The following is a 19,096-nucleotide window of genomic DNA, read 5'->3' as shown; positions in this document are numbered from 1 at the left end:
AACCACTAAGCTCATCTACAGCCACACCACACTGTATATGCCCAATATCACCTGATCTTAGGCCTGGTTTGTTCTTGGATGTGAGACCACCTAGGAATACCAGGTGCTGTAGGTAGTTTTATACTACCAACACCGTTCTCTTGATGCATTCTATTTTGAAACTTATTCATTGATGTAGAAGTTAGAAACAGCAAAAATCATCTACAGCCGCATCACACTGGATATGTCCAATCTCATCTGATGTTGGAAGCTAAGCAGTGTTGTGCCTGGTTAGTTTTTGGATTTCAGGTCCTGCCTTCTGGTTTGGCCACGGCACCTCAGAAATTCACCAAGGTCATGGCCGTGATGACTACCCTTCACCATCGGTGGACCAGGGAGGAATCTCTCCTCCCGATAAACATTCTGGAATTGTGGGCAGTGTTCAATTCATTGATACTGGCCCTGCCTCTAGTACAGAACAGGCCTGTTCAAGTACAATCGGACAACGCCACCATGGTAGTGTACACAAATCATCAAGTCGGCACTCGAAACTGCATGGCAAAGCTGGAAGTATCAAAAATCCTCAGTTGGGTAGAACGTCATCTGCCAGCAATATCGGCAGTGTTCATTCCCGGAGTCCTCAACTGGGAAGCGGATTTCCTCAGTCGTCAGGACGTTCACGCTGGAGAGTGGAGAGGCTGCAGCAGAAATATCTGCACTGGTGTCAGTAGGTGACTGAGGCAGGGATGACTGGGAGATAGTGGGTGACTGAAGCATGTATGAGTGGGAGATAGTGGGTGACTGAAGCCGGGGTGACTGGGAGATAGTGGGTGACTGATGCAGGGGTGACAGTGATAGTGGTTGACTGAGGCAGGGGTGACAGGGAGATAGTGGGTTACTGAGGGAGGGGTGATAGGAAGGGGTTGGGTAAGTATGGGAAGAAAGTGGGTGACAGGGATAATAAATGAATAAGGCAGGGATGATAGGGAGATAGTGGATGACTGTGGCAGGGGTGACAGGGACAGTAAGAGACTGAGGCAGGGTTGACAGGGATAGTGGGTGACTGAAGCAGGGGTGATAGGGTGACAGTGGGTGACTGAGGCAGGGGTGACAGGGATAGTGGGTGACTGAGGCAGGGGTCGCAGGTATAGTGGTTGACTGAGGCAGCGGTGACTGGGAGATAGTGGGTAACTGAGGCAGGGGTGACAGGGAAAGTGTGTGACTCAGGCAGGGGTGATAGGGAGATAGTGGGCAGCATATCTCTGCCTCACTGCAGCAGCACATTCCTGCTTCACTGACAGCAGCACATCCCTGCAACGTTGACAGCAACACATCCCTGCAACATTGACGGCAGCACATCCCTGCCTCATTGACGGCAGCACATCCCTGCCTCACTTATAGCAGCACATCCCTGCCTCGCTGACAGCAGCACATCACTGCCTCGCTGACAGCAGCACATCACTGCTTCACTGACATCAGCACATTACTGCTTCACTGACAGCTGTATATAGGGCCTAATTAAGACCTGATCCCTGCTGTGCATATTCACACAACAGGAGATCAGGTCTGAAGTGCGTGTGTGCTGGTGCCACAGTGCACCGGCACATGCCAGGATGCGATCAGCATCTCTGCCCTGTGAGCGCCTCTGCCTGATTGACAGGCAGAGGCGGTCACTGGACAGGAGGAGTCGGGCCAGCGGCGTTGTGCCGCCATTTTGGGGGCACAGTCAGGACAACGCAGACATGACCGGACCGTATGGGGGCGGGGCGTGACGGCTGTGTGAACCGGACAGCAACGGGCCTTATTTACTAAAATCTCAGATAAATTTTATGGCATTTATGTGCAGTCTAGTTTGCACAGTTGATAGAGTGTTGATCTTGCACTATCAATGTAAGCCTCACATAGGTTTGATACACATGTAAGTTTGTTTTTATTTTACTACATTGTGGTTTGTGGCTCTATACCATGTAATACATGTCTTTTAACAGTAGTCAAGTCTTCCAATGTGCTTGTTAGTGAAACCCAATACATAGCTTTATTTTATTTTGTTTCTTCAAATATTGAATGCATATGTCTTATAACTTTTTTTTTCAATATATAAACATTTTTATTATAAGATTTTCAATGACACAAGTACATCCAAGTTGCAGATTATGGGTTGTGAAGGACAAATCAACCATATAAACAATTTAAGCAATTTAAATTGCATGCAGGTAGTAGAATATCAAACTCCTTGGATGAGAGTTGGTCGTAATAAACTAGGATAGAAAAGAATAAAGTAGAAAATAAGATTTTAAACCTACGGTAAATCTTTTTCTCGTAGTCCGTAGAGGGTGCTGGGGACTCCGTAAGGACCATGGGGATAGACGGGCTCCGCAGGAGACATGGGCACTTTAAGAAAGACTTTAGTTCTGGGTGTGCACTGGCTCCTCCCTCTATGCGCCTCTATGCCACAGTTAGAGAAACTGTGCCCAGAGGAGACTGACAGTATGAGGAAAGGATTTTGTTAATCCAGGGCAAGATTCATACCAGCCACACCAATCACACCGTATAACTTGTGATAAACTACCCAGTTATAAGTACGAAAAAACAACATACTGCAGCATCAGTGCAGGACCGATGCAACTATAACATAACCCTTATTGAAGCAATAACTATATACAAGTATTGCAGAAGTAGTCCGCAGTTGGGACGGGCGCCCAGCATCCTCTACGGACTACGAGAAAAAGATTTACCGGTAGGTTTAAAATCTTATTTTCTCTAACGTCCTAGAGGATGCTGGGGACTCCGTAAGGAACATGGGGATTATACCAAAGCTCCAAAACGGGCGGGAGAGTGCGGATGACTCTGCAGCACCGATTGAGCAAACATGAGTTCCTCCTCAGCCAGGGTATCAAACTTATAGTATTTTGAAAAGGTGTTTGAACCTGACCAAGTAGCAGCTTGACACAGCTGTAGTGCCGAGACCCCTCGGGCAGCCGCCCAAGAAGAGCCCACTTTCCTCGTGGAATGGGCCTAGACCGATTTCGGTAACTGCAATCCAGCCATAGAATGCGCTTGCTGAATCGTGTTACAAATCCAGCGAGCAATAGCCTGCTTTGAAGCAGGGGCACCAATCTTGTTGGTTGCATACAGGACAAACAGCGCTTCAGTTTTCCTGACTCTAGCCGTCCTGGCCACGTAAATTTTCAAAGCCCTGACCACATCAAGTAACTCGGAATCCTCCAAGTCACGCGTAGCCAAAGGCACCACAATAGGTTGGTTCATATGAAAAGATGAGACCACTTTTGGTAGGAATTGAGGATGGGTCCGCAATTCCGCTCTATCCACATGGAACACCAAATATGGGCTTTTATGTGACAAAGCCGCTAATTCCGACACTCGCCTAGCCGAAGCCAAGGCTAATAACATGACCACCTTCCACGTGAGATATGTTAACTCCACCGTTTTAAGGCTGCTAAAAACTGCTAGCGAGCAATCAACTCAGAATGACCCCCATAGTGTATTGCAAGAAAATATCTGTAAATCCAATGGTACCGTAAGTGCGGTATATACTCGCACTTCTTTGCGGGGCGAGAACATCTCCCCTAAGTGAAGTCAGCCCTATGAATAGAGTTTGTGTTATCCCTGTGCAGCAGTCACAGAAAGGGTTCATCTCTGCAGTTTGTCACTCAAATTACATTGTTGCATTTTTTCTAGAAGTGGATCTGAGAGCTGTTACCCGCAGACCAGCTACAATAATTATCCTGGGATAGTGCACAAGGGCATAGAAGGGAGCGGCTCAAGAAAAGAGAAGTGGAAACAGACAGCAAACTAGGCTGGAGAGAGACCTGAGACAAAGAGATCTGAATTATACGAGAGCCGACCAGGGGAAACACAAATTATGCAGTCAAGTTTCCCACATTTGGGGAAATCGCAAGAGCAGCACACCCAGAGTGCAATGGGTGAGCCTTGCCCTGGGAGAAGCACCTTCATGATCATAGTATCTCACCTGGCAGGTAAGTAGGAGTTGGGCTAGAGCTGGGTAGGGTCGCTGCTCGGGCACTTCCCTGTCAAGTGAAGGAGATCCAACTGAGTCAGCACAAGGGAACTCTCGAAAGAAGAACAAGGCTAGAGGAAGATCTGAGACAAATAAATCTGACTTTTACCAGAGCTGACCAGAGGAAAGCACAAACACAGTCCCCCACTACCACAAATAATGAAGTCGAGTTTCCCACATTTGGGGAAATCACAGGGGTCAGCATACCCAGAATGCAATGAATGAACCTCACCCTGGGATAACAGTCTTCATTACCATGATATCTCCTATGCAAAATAAGTATGATTTGGGATAGGGCTAGGGAGGGCCGCTGCTCAGGCACATCTCTGTCAAGTAAAGAAGATTCAACTGAGGCAGCACAAGGGAACTCTCATCTGGGGACAACAACTGCAGGGAGAACACATATTTTCAGATGAACATGGGAGGGCAGAAGGCTGCCTAATACTGAAGCACCCCCAAACAACAAACCAAATGCAACAACTAGTGCAAGCATTCCAGGGGGAAGGCCTGCAGCAGATGGATTTGCATATGGTGATGTCATCCAAGCAGTGGGTCAAAGTTGGCTTCAGCCCTCGTCTGCATATGAAAAGAGAAAAGGGGCATGCAGGGCATGGCGGCCTTTTGTGGCGCTTGGATGACCCCTAGTTCGCATTAAACACCTCCACCCTCCTTCGGTGTGGGGCTCATGTTGGCTATGCCCCAGCCCCTGAAGCATTCAAGCTGATTTCTTGCAGAAGCTGGGCACTGTAACAGCTCCAGAGCTGCTCTGTATGGCAAGTAAAAGGGTGTGGGCCCTGCAGCACTACCTGTAGTTCGCATTGTGCGTTGGAAGGCACAATGTAAGCAGATGGGAGAAGTCAGGATAGTGCGCAAGGGCATAGAAGGGAGCGGCTCAAGAAAAGAGAAGTGGAAACAGACAGCAAACTAGGCTGGAGAGCTCTTCTGTCTATATTTTGCAAACCTGCTCTTGTCCTCTCCAGCTGCTCCATGTAGATTTGACGTCTGGAAAGGTGCATAACCCACTGACAAGCAGGCACACTCCTGCATGAGTTTTCTCTCTCACTAGCTGGATGATACACAATCATTTGCATGTGCTCCACCTCCGACACACCACCCACCCAACCACCCAGTGACCAGAGCCACCCACAAGCCAACTGGCTCCGTGATTTAATTTGCACAGTGTAGTCATCCAGGCAGCATGTCCTTCTCAATGGAATACAATAATACAACAGTTAATAAGGCTATGGGTGTGGAGTGTAAGAGGGTGAGGGAATCACAAGCCCGAAGCTTTATTGAAAGACAGACACATATAAAGGGAGGATCAATAAATACAAAGATATCCTTTACTATAGAATGTAGTCCAATCCGGTCTTTCAACTCTTCCACAACTTAAAAACGGATAGTGTTCCCAAGCCTTCCATCCTGGAATATCTTCAGTCTCTCGCCAATGAAGAAAACAATCCCTCCAGCAGACTCTTCAACCACGATACAAGATCACAGCCAAAAGGGCGAGAAGCAACTACACTTGCGTTTAACCAAAATAGCTAAAACTTAGTGGAGGAAAGTGCAGTGCACCAAAACATAAGCTGACACAATCATGGAGAATGTGCCAGCATATATGCTCTTCTATCTATATTTTGCAAACCTGCTCTTGTCCCCTCCAGCTGCTCCATGTAGATTTGACGTCTGGCAAGGTGCATAACCCACTGACAAGCAGGCACACTCCTGCATGAGTTTTCACTCTCACTAGCTGGATGATACACATTCATTTGCATGTGCTCCACCTCCGACACACCGCCCACCCAACCACCCAGTCACCAGAGCCACCCACAAGCCAACTGGCTCCGTGACTTAATTTGCACAGTGCAGTCATCCAGGCAGCATGTCCTTCTCAATGGAATAATCTCTGGTTCCATGGAATCTTCCGCATTGGAATGCTGCGGAACAAAAAGGATTTAAACATTCAGCTTGCTAGCATTCAATGTACCTGCGGCTTGGCTCTAGCACATGGGTCTTCATCCTGTGGCCCTCCAGCTGCTGTGAAACTACACATCCCAGCATGCCCTGCCACAGTTTTGCTATTAAGGTATGCTAAAACTGAGGCAGGGCATGCTGGGATGTGTAGTTCCACAGCAGCTGGAGGGTCGCAGGTTGAAGACCCATGTTCTAGCATGCCTGTTCTATGATGCATGTTCCGTGATGTCACAATCAGCTTGGAATGGGGTATCTAGCAGGCATTTGCTGACAGTCACTTGAGGTAGACACACATCAGGAGATGCAGCATATCGGAGGTCTTCGATGCCTTTCCAGCAAATGCACACCACCTGCTGCTGGTCTGGACACAAAACAATGCCCACAATCGAAGTCCCAAAATGCCCAACTACAGGATTCATGTAAGTAGTGAATTTAGGAATGAATTTAGAAGTAGGAAATTAAGTTAGTTCACAAGTACATTCAAATTCAGATCTAAAGTCTAGGTAGGCCTCACGTCCTGGCAGACCCCAGCATTTAAAAATGCCTTGATTAGAGGTAGGGAATTAAATGTAGATAAGAAGTAGACGCAAAATAAGACTCCACAGAGCAGTTATCAGGTGTCTTTATCAATTGTTGCATTTAAAAAATCAAGCAATTAGGGAACACAATGTTGCAACAATTTAACCCTATTTGCAAAATAGTACTAAATAAGTTTGTCGATGTAAGACATTTGCAAAGGCGCAAACAAAACACGCTGGAAAATCTGATCACAAGGTCAATTACGTCCCTGGGTGGGATTGAACCACCAACCTTTTGGTTAATAGCCGAACACACTAACCGATTGCGCCACAGAGACACTTTGCAAAAAGTACATACTGACAAAGGCTAATAAGCATTTATCTAGAACGTTTCCTAGAAAAACTTTAAAAAGTCAATAATCTGGAGAGTTTTTGTAAGATGTTTCTTCCATCAACCAACGAAGAAACACATTGGTACTTTTCCATGATGAGTGAGTGCTTCAGGTTCTCTTGCACTTACATGTGCAGCAGAGTACTGCAATGGAAGCATGCTGGGCCCATAACCCAGAGGTAGGCAGATTGAAACTATCCTCTGCTATATGCATTTTTTTTTGTTAATTAAAGTAATCCAAAACTGGGATTGATATTTTGGTTCTTTTATTTTTACTTAAAGTACAATAACTTTTACCATTTTAATTTGTTTTAATAGTATATTGACAGTATTGTTTTCTTTCAAAAATCCACTTTATTTTCTTTACCCTATTATTAAAATGGTAATTGACAAAAACAAACTACATTGTCACCAGAAGAGCAATACAAAATGTACACGTGATATATTAAAATCATCTTTCCAGCTTGAATTTCAATGATGCATTGGGGCAACGATTTTGTTAGCAACATCTTCACCCTTAAATAAAGATTTTCTTAATTCCTTACCTGTGTGCTAATTAGATATCACCTTGTTTTCACATTAAACAGACTTCCACATGAGAAAGCAGCAAGGATGCAGTGGCGTTAATGTTTCGTGGTGTCAACCCGTATTATTTCAGTAGACATTGAAATGAGGATGCATCTTGCTGCCTTTCCAATGAAGCAAATTTAATTTAGTAATAGGTGAAAAACCATCCCTACAAAGGTGTTAATCAGAGACTTGGCTTTGTGGACACTTTTCAGAGAACAAATTTGTTAGCATAAAAATAAAGCCAGAAAATGAAGAGCTGTTTAATCACTCAATTGGATTTTTTTGCCAGCATATTTCTTTTTCTCTGCAACCCACTGCTAAATTGTGCTACCTAGCTGTTTTTATAAAATCACTGAATCAAATCTAACTCTGATTACATCAGAGAAGGCCAGGTACCCTACACCATAAGAGAGGGTTTGAAATTTTGACTTGTCTACTTAAAGATCACCAAAATCTGATAACAAGGTCAATTACATCCCTGGGTGGGATTGAACCACCAACCTTTTGGTTTATAGCCGTACACACTAACTGATTGCGCCACAGAGACACTTTGCAAAAGTACATACTGACAAAGGCTAATAAGCATTCATCTAAAACGTTTCCTAGAAAAACTTTAAAAAGTCAATAATCTGGAGAGTTTTTGTAAGATGTTTCTTCCATCCACCAACGAAGAAACACATTGGTACTTTCCCATGATGAGTGAGTGCTTCAGGATCTCTTGCACTTACATGTGCAGCAGAGTACTGCAATGGAAGCATGCTGGGCCCATAACCCAGAGGTAGGCAGATTGAAACTATCCTTTGCTATATGCATTTTTTTTTGTTAATTTAAGTAATCAAAACTGGGATTGATATTTTTGCTCTTTTATTTTTACTTAAAGTACAATAACTTTTACCATTTTAATTTGTTTTAATAGTATATTGACAGTATAGTTTTCTTTAAAAAATCCACTTAATTTTCTTTACCCTATTATTAAAAGGGTAATTGACAAAAACAAACTACATTGTCACCAGAAGAGCAATACAAAATGTACAAGTGATATATTAAAATCATCTTTCCAGCTTGAATTTCAATGATGCATTGGGGCAACGATTTTGTGAGAAACATCTTCACCCTTAAATAAAGATTTTCTTAATTCCTTACCTGTGTGCTAATTAGATATCACCTTGTTTTCACATTAAACAGACTTCCACATGAGAAAGCAGCAAGGATGCAGTGGCGTTAATGTTTCCTGGTGTCAACCTGTATTATTTCAGTAGACATTGAAATGAGGATGCATCTTGCTGCCTTTCCAATGAAGCAAGTTTAATTTAGTAATAGGTGAAAAACCATCCCTACAAAGGTGTTAATCAGAGACTTGGCTTTGTGGACACTTTTCAGAGAACAAATTTGTTAGCATAAAAATAAAGCCAGAAAATAAAGAGCTGTTTAATCTCCCAATTGGATTCTTTTGCCAGCATATTTCTTTTTCTCTTCAACCCACTGCTAAATTGTGCTTCCTAGCTGTTTTTATAAAATCACTGAATCAAATCTGATTACATCAGAGAAGGCCAGGTACCCTACACCATAAGAGGGGGTTTGAAATTTTGACTTGTCTACTTAAAGATCACCAAAATCTGATAACAAGGTCAATTACGTCCCTGGGTGGGTTTGAACCACCAACCTTTTGGTTAATAGCCGTGCACACTAACTGATTGCGCCACAGAGACACTTTGCAAAAGTCCATACTGACAAAGGCTAATAAGCATTCATCTAAAACGTTTCCTAGAAAAACTTTAAAAAGTCAATAATCTGGAGAGTTTTTGTAAGATGTTTCTTCCATCAACCAACGAAGAAACACATTGGTACTTTCCCATGATGAGTGAGTGCTTCAGGATCTCTTGCACTTACATGTGCAGCAGAGTACAGCAATGGAAGCATGCTGGGCCCATAACCCAGCGGTAGGCAGATTGAAACTATCCTTTGCTATATGCATTTTTTTTTTGGTAATTAAAGTAATCCAAAACTGGGATTGATATTTCGGCTCTTTTATTTTTACTTAAAGTACAATAACTTTTACCATTTTAATTTGTTTTAATAGTATATTGACAGTATTGTTTTCTTTCAAAAATCCACTTAATTTTCTTTACCCTATTATTAAAATGGTAATTGACAAAAACAAACTACATTGTCACCAGAAGAGCAATACAAAATGTACAAGTGATATATTAAAATCATCTTTCCAGCTTGAATTTCAATGATGCATTGGGGCAACGATTTTGTGAGAAACATCTTCACCCTTAAATAAAGATTTTCTTAATTCCTTACCTGTGTGCTAATTAGATATCACCTTGTTTTCACATTAAACAGACTTCTACATGAGAAAGCAGCAAGGATACAGTGGCGTTAATGTTTCCTGGTGTCAACCTGTATTATTTCAGTAGACATTGAAATGAGGATGCATCTTGCTGCCTTTCCAATGAAGCAAGTTTAATTTAGTAATAGGTGAAAAACCATCCCTACAAAGGTGTTAATCAGAGACTTGGCTTTGTGGACACTTTTCAGAGAACAAATTTGTTAGCATAAAAATAAAGCCAGAAAATGAAGAGCTGTTTAATCACTCAATTGGATTTTTTTTGCCAGCATATTTCTTTTTCTCTGCAACCCACTGCTAAATTGTGCTTCCTAGCTGTTTTTATAAAATCACTGAATCAATTCTAACTCTGATTACATCAGAGAAGGCCAGGTACCCTACATCATAACAGGGGGTTTGAAATTTTGACTTGTCTACTTAAAGATCACCAAAATCTGATAAGGTCAATTACGTCCCTGGTTGGGATTGAACCACCAACCTTTTGGTTAGTAGCCGGACACACTAACCGATTGCGCCACAGAGACACTTCGCAAAAAGTACATACTGACAAAGGCTAATAAGCATACATCTAGAAAGTTTCCTAGAAAAACTTTAAAAAGTCAATAATCTGGAGAGTTTTTGTAAAATGTTTCTTCCATCAACCAACGAAGAAACACATTGGTACTTTCCCATGATGAGTGAGTGCTTCAGGATCTCTTGCACTTACATGTGCAGCAGAGTACTGCAATGGAAGCATGCTGGGCCCATAACCCAGAGGTAGGCAGATTGAAACTACCCTTTGCTATATGCATTTTTTTTGTTAATTTAAGTAATCAAAACTGGGATTGATATTTTTGCTCTTTTATTTTTACTTGAAGTACAATAACTTTTACCATTTTAATTTGTTTGAATAGTATATTGACAGTATAGTTTTCTTTAAAAAAATCCACTTAATTTTCTTTACCCTATTATTAAAAGGGTAATTGACAAAAACAAACTACATTGTCACCAGAAGAGCAATACAAAATGTACAAGTGATATATTAAAATCATCTTTCCAGCTTGAATTTCAATGATGCATTGGGGCAACGATTTTGTGAGAAACATCTTCACCCTTAAATAAAGATTTTCTTAATTCCTTACCTGTGTGCTAATTAGATATCACCTTGTTTTCACATTAAACAGACTTCCACATGAGAAAGCAGCAAGGATGCAGTGGCGTTAATGTTTCCTGGTGTCAACCTGTGTTATTTCAGTAGACATTGCAATGAGGATGCATCTTGCTGCCTTTCCAATGAAGCAAGTTTAATTTAGTAATAGGTGAAAAACCATCCCTACAAAGGTGTTAATCAGAGACTTGGCTTTGTGGACACTTTTCAGAGAACAAATTTGTTAGCATAAAAATAAAGCCAGAAAATAAAGAGCTGTTTAATCACTCAATTGGATTTTTTTTGCCAGCATATTTATTTTTCTCTGCAACCCACTGCTAAATTGTGCTTCCTAGCTGTTTTTATAAAATCAATGAATCAAATCTAACTCTGATTACATCAGAGAAGGCCAGGTACCCTACACCATAACAGGGGGTTTGAAATTTTGACTTGTCTACTTAAAGATCACCAAAATCTGATAACAAGGTCAATTACGTCCCTGGGTGGGATTGAACCACCAACCTTTTGGTTAGTAGCTTGACACACTAACCGATTGCGCCACAGAGACACTTTGCAAAAAGTACCTACTGACAAAGGCATACATCTAGAACGTTTCCTAGAAAAACTTTAAAAAGTCAATAATCTGGAGAGTTGTTGTAAGATGTTTCTTCCATCAACCAACGAAGAAACACATTGGTACTTTCCCATGATGACTGAGTGCTTCAGGATCTCTTGCACTTACATGTGCAGCAGAGTACTGCAATGGAAGCATGCTGAGCCCATAACCCAGAGGTAGGCAGATTGAAACTATCCTTTGCTATATGCATTTTTTTTTGTTAATTTAAGTAATCAAAACTGGGATTGATATTTTGGCTCTTTTATTTTTACTTAAAGTACAATAACTTTTACCATTTTAATTTGTTTTAAGAGTATATTGACAGTATAGTTTTCTTTAAAAAATCCACTTAATTTTCTTTACCCTATTATTAAAAGGGTAATTGACAAAAACAAACTACATTGTCACCAGAAGAGCAATACAAAATGTACAAGTGATATATTAAAATCATCTTTCCAGCTTGAATTTCAATGATGCATTGGGGCAACGATTTTGTGAGAAACATCTTCACCCTTAAATAAAGATTTTCTTAATTCCTTACCTGTGTGCTAATTAGATATCACCTTGTTTTCACATTAAACAGACTTCTACATGAGAAAGCAGCAAGGATGCAGTGGCGTTAATGTTTCCTGGTGTCAACCCGTATTATTTCAGTAGACATTGAAATGAGGATGCATCTTGCTGCCTTTCCAATGAAGCAAATTTAATTTAGTAATAGGTGAAAAACCATCCCTACAAAGGTGTTAATCAGAGACTTGGCTTTGTGGACACTTTTCAAAGAACAAATTTGTTAGCATAAAAATAAAGCCAGAAAATGAAGAGCTGTTTAATCACTCAATTGGATTTTTTTTGGCAGCATATTTCTTTTTCTCTGCAACCCACTGCTAAATTGTGCTTCCTAGCTGTTTTTATAAAATCACTGAATCAAATCTTACTCTGATTACATCAGAGAAGGCCAGGTACCCTACACCATAACAGGGGGTTTGAAATTTTGACTTGTCTACTTAAAGATCACCAAAATCTGATAACAAGGTCAATTACGTCCCTGGTTGGGATTGAACCACCAACCTTTTGGTTAGTAGCCGGACACACTAACCGATTGCGCCACAGAGACACTTTGCAAAAAGTACGTACTGACAAAGTCTAATAAGCATACATCTAGAACGTTTCCTAGAAAAACTTTAAAAAGTCAATAATCTGGAGAGTTTTTGTAAGATGTTTCTTCCATCAACCAATGAAGAAACACATTGGTACTTTCCCATGATGAGTGAGTGCTTCAGGATCTCTTGCACTTACATGTGCAGCAGAGTACTGCAATGGAAGCATGCTGGGCCCATAACCCAGAGGTAGGCAGATTGAAACTATCCTTTGCTATATGCATTTTTTTTTGTTAATTTAAGTAATCAAAACTGGGATTGATATTTTTGCTCTTTTATTATTACTTAAAGTACAATAACTTTTACCATTTTAATTTGTTTTAATAGTATATTGACAGTATAGTTTTCTTTAAAAAATCCACTTAATTTTCTTTACCCTATTATTAAAAGGGTAATTGACAAAAACAAACTACATTGTCACCAGAAGAGCAATACAAAATGTACAAGTGATATATTAAAATCATATTTCCAGCTTGAATTTCAATGATGCATTGGGGCAACGATTTTGTGAGAAACATCTTCACCCTTAAATAAAGATTTTCTTAATTCCTTACCTGTGTGCTAATTAGATATCACCTTGTTTTCACATTAAACAGACTTCTACATGAGAAAGCAGCAAGGATGCAGTGGCGTTAATGTTTCCTGGTGTCAACCTGTATTATTTCAGTAGACATTGAAATGAGGATGCATCTTGCTGCCTTTCCAATGAAGCAAGTTTAATTTAGTAATAGGTGAAAAACCATCCCTACAAAGGTGTTAATCAGAGACTTGGCTTTGTGGACACTTTTCAGAGAACAAATTTGTTAGCATAAAAATAAAGCCAGAAAATGAAGAGCTGTTTAATCACTCAATTGGATTTTTTTTGCCAGCATATTTCTTTTTCTCTGCAACCCACTGCTAAATTGTGCTTCCTAGCTGTTTTTATAAAATCACTGAATCAATTCTAACTCTGATTACATCAGAGAAGGCCAGGTACCCTACATCATAACAGGGGGTTTGAAATTTTGACTTGTCTACTTAAAGATCACCAAAATCTGATAAGGTCAATTACGTCCCTGGTTGGGATTGAACCACCAACCTTTTGGTTAGTAGCCAGACACACTAACCGATTGCGCCACAGAGACACTTCGCAAAAAGTACATACTGACAAAGGCTAATAAGCATACATCTAGAACGTTTCCTAGAAAAACTTTAAAAAGTCAATAATCTGGAGAGTTTTTGTAAAATGTTTCTTCCATCAACCAACGAAGAAACACATTGGTACTTTCCCATGATGAGTGAGTGCTTCAGGATCTCTTGCACTTACATGTGCAGCAGAGTACTGCAATGGAAGCATGCTGGGCCCATAACCCAGAGGTAGGCAGATTGAAACTATCCTTTGCTATATGCATTTTTTTTGTTAATTTAAGTAATCAAAACTGGGATTGATATTTTTGCTCTTTTATTTTTACTTGAAGTACAATAACTTTTACCATTTTAATTTGTTTGAATAGTATATTGACAGTATAGTTTTCTTTAAAAAAATCCACTTAATTTTCTTTACCCTATTATTAAAAGGGTAATTGACAAAAACAAACTACATTGTCACCAGAAGAGCAATACAAAATGTACAAGTGATATATTAAAATCATCTTTCCAGCTTGAATCTCAATGATGCATTGGGGCAACGATTTTGTGAGAAACATCTTCACCCTTAAATAAAGATTTTCTTAATTCCTTACCTGTGTGCTAATTAGATATCACCTTGTTTTCACATTAAACAGACTTCTACATGAGAAAGCAGCAAGGATGCAGTGGCGTTAATGTTTCCTGGTGTCAACCTGTATTATTTCAGTAGACATTGAAATGAGGATGCATCTTGCTGCCTTTCCAATGAAGCAAGTTTAATTTAGTAATAGGTGAAAAACCATCCCTACAAAGGTGTTAATCAGAGACTTGGCTTTGTGGACACTTTTCAGAGAACAAATTTGTTAGCATAAAAATAAAGCCAGAAAATGAAGAGCTTTTTAATCACTCAATTGGATTTTTTTTGCCAGCATATTTCTTTTTCTCTGCAACCCACTGCTAAATTGTGCTTCCTAGCTGTTTTTATAAAATCACTGAATCAATTCTAACTCTGATTACATCAGAGAAGGCCAGGTACCCTACATCATAACAGGGGGTTTGAAATTTTGACTTGTCTACTTAAAGATCACCAAAATCTGATAAGGTCAATTACGTCCCTGGTTGGGATTGAACCACCAACCTTTTAGTTAGTAGCCGGACACACTAACCGATTGCGCCACAGAGACACTTCGCAAAAAGTACATACTGACAAAGGCTAATAAGCATACATCTAGAACGTTTCCTAGAAAAACTTTAAAAAGTCAATAATCTGGAGAGTTTTTGTAAAATGTTTCTTCCATCAACCAACGAAGAAACACATTGGTACTTTCCCATGATGAGTGAGTGCTTCAGGATCTCTTGCACTTACATGTGCAGCAGAGTACTGCAATGGAAGCATGCTGGGCCCATAACCCAGAGGTAGGCAGATTGAAACTACCCTTTGCTATATGCATTTTTTTTGTTAATTTAAGTAATCAAAACTGGGATTGATATTTTTGCTCTTTTATTTTTACTTGAAGTACAATAACTTTTACCATTTTAATTTGTTTGAATAGTATATTGACAGTATAGTTTTCTTTAAAAAAATCCACTTAATTTTCTTTACCCTATTATTAAAAGGGTAATTGACAAAAACAAACTACATTGTCACCAGAAGAGCAATACAAAATGTACAAGTGATATATTAAAATCATCTTTCCAGCTTGAATTTCAATGATGCATTGGGGCAACGATTTTGTGAGAAACATCTTCACCCTTAAATAAAGATTTTCTTAATTCCTTACCTGTGTGCTAATTAGATATCACCTTGTTTTCACATTAAACAGACTTCCACATGAGAAAGCAGCAAGGATGCAGTGGCGTTAATGTTTCCTGGTGTCAAACTGTGTTATTTCAGTAGACATTGAAATGAGGATGCATCTTGCTGCCTTTCCAATAAAGCAAGTTTAATTTAGTAATAGGTGAAAAACCATCCCTACAAAGGTGTTAATCAGAGACTTGGCTTTGTGGACACTTTTCAGAGAACAAATTTGTTAGCATAAAAATAAAGCCAGAAAATAAAGAGCTGTTTAATCACTCAATTGGATTTTTTTTGCCAGCATATTTATTTTTCTCTGCAACCCACTGCTAAATTGTGCTTCCTAGCTGTTTTTATAAAATCAATGAATCAAATCTAACTCTGATTACATCAGAGAAGGCCAGGTACCCTACACCATAACAGGGGGTTTGAAATTTTGACTTGTCTACTTAAAGATCACCAAAATCTGATAACAAGGTCAATTACGTCCCTGGGTGGGATTGAACCACCAACCTTTTGGTTAGTAGCTGGACACACTAACCGATTGCGCCACAGAGACACTTTGCAAAAAGTACCTACTGACAAAGGCATACATCTAGAACGTTTCCTAGAAAAACTTTAAAAAGTCAATAATCTGGAGAGTTGTTGTAAGATGTTTCTTCCATCAACCAACGAAGAAACACATTGGTACTTTCCCATGATGACTGAGTGCTTCAGGATCTCTTGCACTTACATGTGCAGCAGAGTACTGCAATGGAAGCATGCTGAGCCCATAACCCAGAGGTAGGCAGATTGAAACTATCCTTTGCTATATGCATTTTTTTTTGTTAATTTAAGTAATCAAAACTGGGATTGATATTTTGGCTCTTTTATTTTTACTTAAAGTACAATAACTTTTACCATTTTAATTTGTTTTAATAGTATATTGACAGTATAGTTTTCTTTAAAAAATCCACTTAATTTTCTTTACCCTATTATTAAAAGGGTAATTGACAAAAACAAACTACATTGTCACCAGAAGAGCAATACAAAATGTACAAGTGATATATTAAAATCATCTTTCCAGCTTGAATTTCAATGATGCATTGGGGCAACGATTTTGTGAGAAACATCTTCACCCTTAAATAAAGATTTTCTTAATTCCTTACCTGTGTGCTAATTAGATATCACCTTGTTTTCACATTAAACAGACTTCTACATGAGAAAGCAGCAAGGATGCAGTGGCGTTAATGTTTCCTGGTGTCAACCTGTATTATTTCAGTAGACATTGAAATGAGGATGCATCTTGCTGCCTTTCCAATGAAGCAAGTTTAATTTAGTAATAGGTGAAAAACCATCCCTACAAAGGTGTTAATCAGAGACTTGGCTTTGTGGACACTTTTCAGAGAACAAATTTGTTAGCATAAAAATAAAGCCAGAAAATGAAGAGCTGTTTAATCACTCAATTGGATTTTTTTTGCCAGCATATTTCTTTTTCTCTGCAACCCACTGCTAAATTGTGCTTCCTAGCTGTTTTTATAAAATCACTGAATCAATTCTAACTCTGATTACATCAGAGAAGGCCAGGTACCCTACATCATAACAGGGGGTTTGAAATTTTGACTTGTCTATTTAAAGATCACCAAAATCTGATAAGGTCAATTACGTCCCTGGTTGGGATTGAACCACCAACCTTTTGGTTAGTAGCCGGACACACTAACCGATTGCGCCACAGAGACACTTCGCAAAAAGTACATACTGACAAAGGCTAATAAGCATACATCTAGAACGTTTCCTAGAAAAACTTTAAAAAGTCAATAATCTGGAGAGTTTTTGTAAAATGTTTCTTCCATCAACCAACGAAGAAACACATTGGTACTTTCCCATGATGAGTGAGTGCTTCAGGATCTCTTGCACTTACATGTGCAGCAGAGTACTGCAATGGAAGCATGCTGGGCCCATAACCCAGAGGTAGGCAGATTGAAACTATCCTTTGCTATATGCATTTTTTTTGTTAATTTAAGTAATCAAAACTGGGATTGATATTTTTGCTCTTTTATTTTTACTTGAAGTACAATAACTTTTACCATTTTAATTTGTTTGAATAGTATATTGACAGTATAGTTTTCTTTAAAAAAATCCACTTAATTTTCTTTACCCTATTATTAAAAGGGTAATTGACAAAAACAAACTACATTGTCACCAGAAGAGCAATACAAAATGTACAAGTGATATATTAAAATCATCTTTCCAGCTTGAATCTCAATGATGCATTGGGGCAACGATTTTGTGAGAAACATCTTCACCCTTAAATAAAGATTTTCTTAATTCCTTACCTGTGTGCTAATTAGATATCACCTTGTTTTCACATTAAACAGACTTCCACATGAGAAAGCAGCAAGGATGCAGTGGCGTTAATGTTTCCTGGTGTTAATCTGTATTATTTCAGTAGAAATTGAAATGAGGATGCATCTTGCTGCCTTTCCAATGAAGCAAGTTTAATTTAGTAATAGGTGAAAAACCATCCCTACAAAGGTGTTAATCAGAGACTTGGCTTTGTGGACACTTTTCAGAGAAGAAATTTGTTAGCATAAAAATAAAGCCAGAAAATGAAGAGCTGTTTAATCACTCAATTGGATTTTTTTTGCCAGCATATTTCTTTTTCTCTGCAACCCACTGCTAAATTGTGCTTCCTATCTGTTTTTATAAAATCACTGAATCAAATCTAACTCTGATTACATCAGAGAAGGCCAGGTACCCTACACCATAACAGGGGGTTTGAAATTTTGACTTGTCTACTTAAAGATCACCAAAATCTGATAACAAGGTCAATTACGTCCCTGGGTGGGATTGAACCACCAACATTTTGGTTAGTAGCCAGACACACTAACCGATTGCGCCACAGAGACACTTTGTAAAAATGCATACTGACAAAGGCTAATAAGCATACATCTAGAACGTTTCCTAGAAAAACTTTAAAAAGTCAATAATCTGGAGAGTTTTTGTAAGATGTTTCTTCCATCAACCAACGAAGAAACACATTGGTACTTTCCCATGATGAGTGAGTGCTTCAGGATCTCTTGCACTTACATGTGCAGCAGAGTACTGCAATGGAAGCATAACCCAGAGGTAGGCAGATTGAAACTATCCTTTGCTATATGCATTTTTTTTTGTTAATTTAAGTAATCAAAACTGGGATTGATATTTTTGCTCTTTTATTTTTACTTAAAGTACAATAACTTTTGCCATTTTAATTTGTTTTAATAGTATATTGACAGTATAGTTTTCTTTAAAAAATCCACTTAATTTTCTTTACCCTATTATTAAAAGGGTAATTGACAAAAACAAACTACATTGTCACCAGAAGAGCAATACAAAATGTACAAGTGATATATTAAAATCATCTTTCCAGCTTGAATTTCAATGATGCATTGGGGCAACGATTTTGTGAGAAACATCTTCACCCTTAAATAAAGATTTTCTTAATTCCTT

General features: G+C 39.3%; 3 non-coding genes across 3 annotated transcripts; all 3 read right to left on the bottom strand.

The window, feature by feature from the left end:
* Positions 1-3,822: 3,822 nt before the first annotated feature.
* Positions 3,823-3,985, bottom strand: LOC135011555 (U1 spliceosomal RNA). Its single transcript, XR_010210630.1, has one exon. It is a non-coding gene; the product is annotated as a U1 spliceosomal RNA (small nuclear RNA).
* A 152-nt stretch (positions 3,986-4,137) lies between these two features.
* LOC135011554 (U1 spliceosomal RNA) lies at positions 4,138-4,301 on the bottom strand. Its single transcript, XR_010210629.1, has one exon. It is a non-coding gene; the product is annotated as a U1 spliceosomal RNA (small nuclear RNA).
* A 14,138-nt stretch (positions 4,302-18,439) lies between these two features.
* TRNAS-ACU (transfer RNA serine (anticodon ACU)) lies at positions 18,440-18,513 on the bottom strand. The gene has a single exon. It is a non-coding gene; the product is annotated as a tRNA-Ser (tRNA).
* Between the last annotated feature and the right edge of the window lie 583 nt (positions 18,514-19,096).

This window comes from Pseudophryne corroboree, unplaced genomic scaffold (genome assembly GCF_028390025.1).
Source record: "Pseudophryne corroboree isolate aPseCor3 unplaced genomic scaffold, aPseCor3.hap2 scaffold_2486, whole genome shotgun sequence".
Taxonomy (NCBI): domain Eukaryota; kingdom Metazoa; phylum Chordata; class Amphibia; order Anura; family Myobatrachidae; genus Pseudophryne; species Pseudophryne corroboree.
Note: the sequence above shows the minus strand (reverse complement) of the source record. Positions and strands in the feature narration are given on the sequence as shown.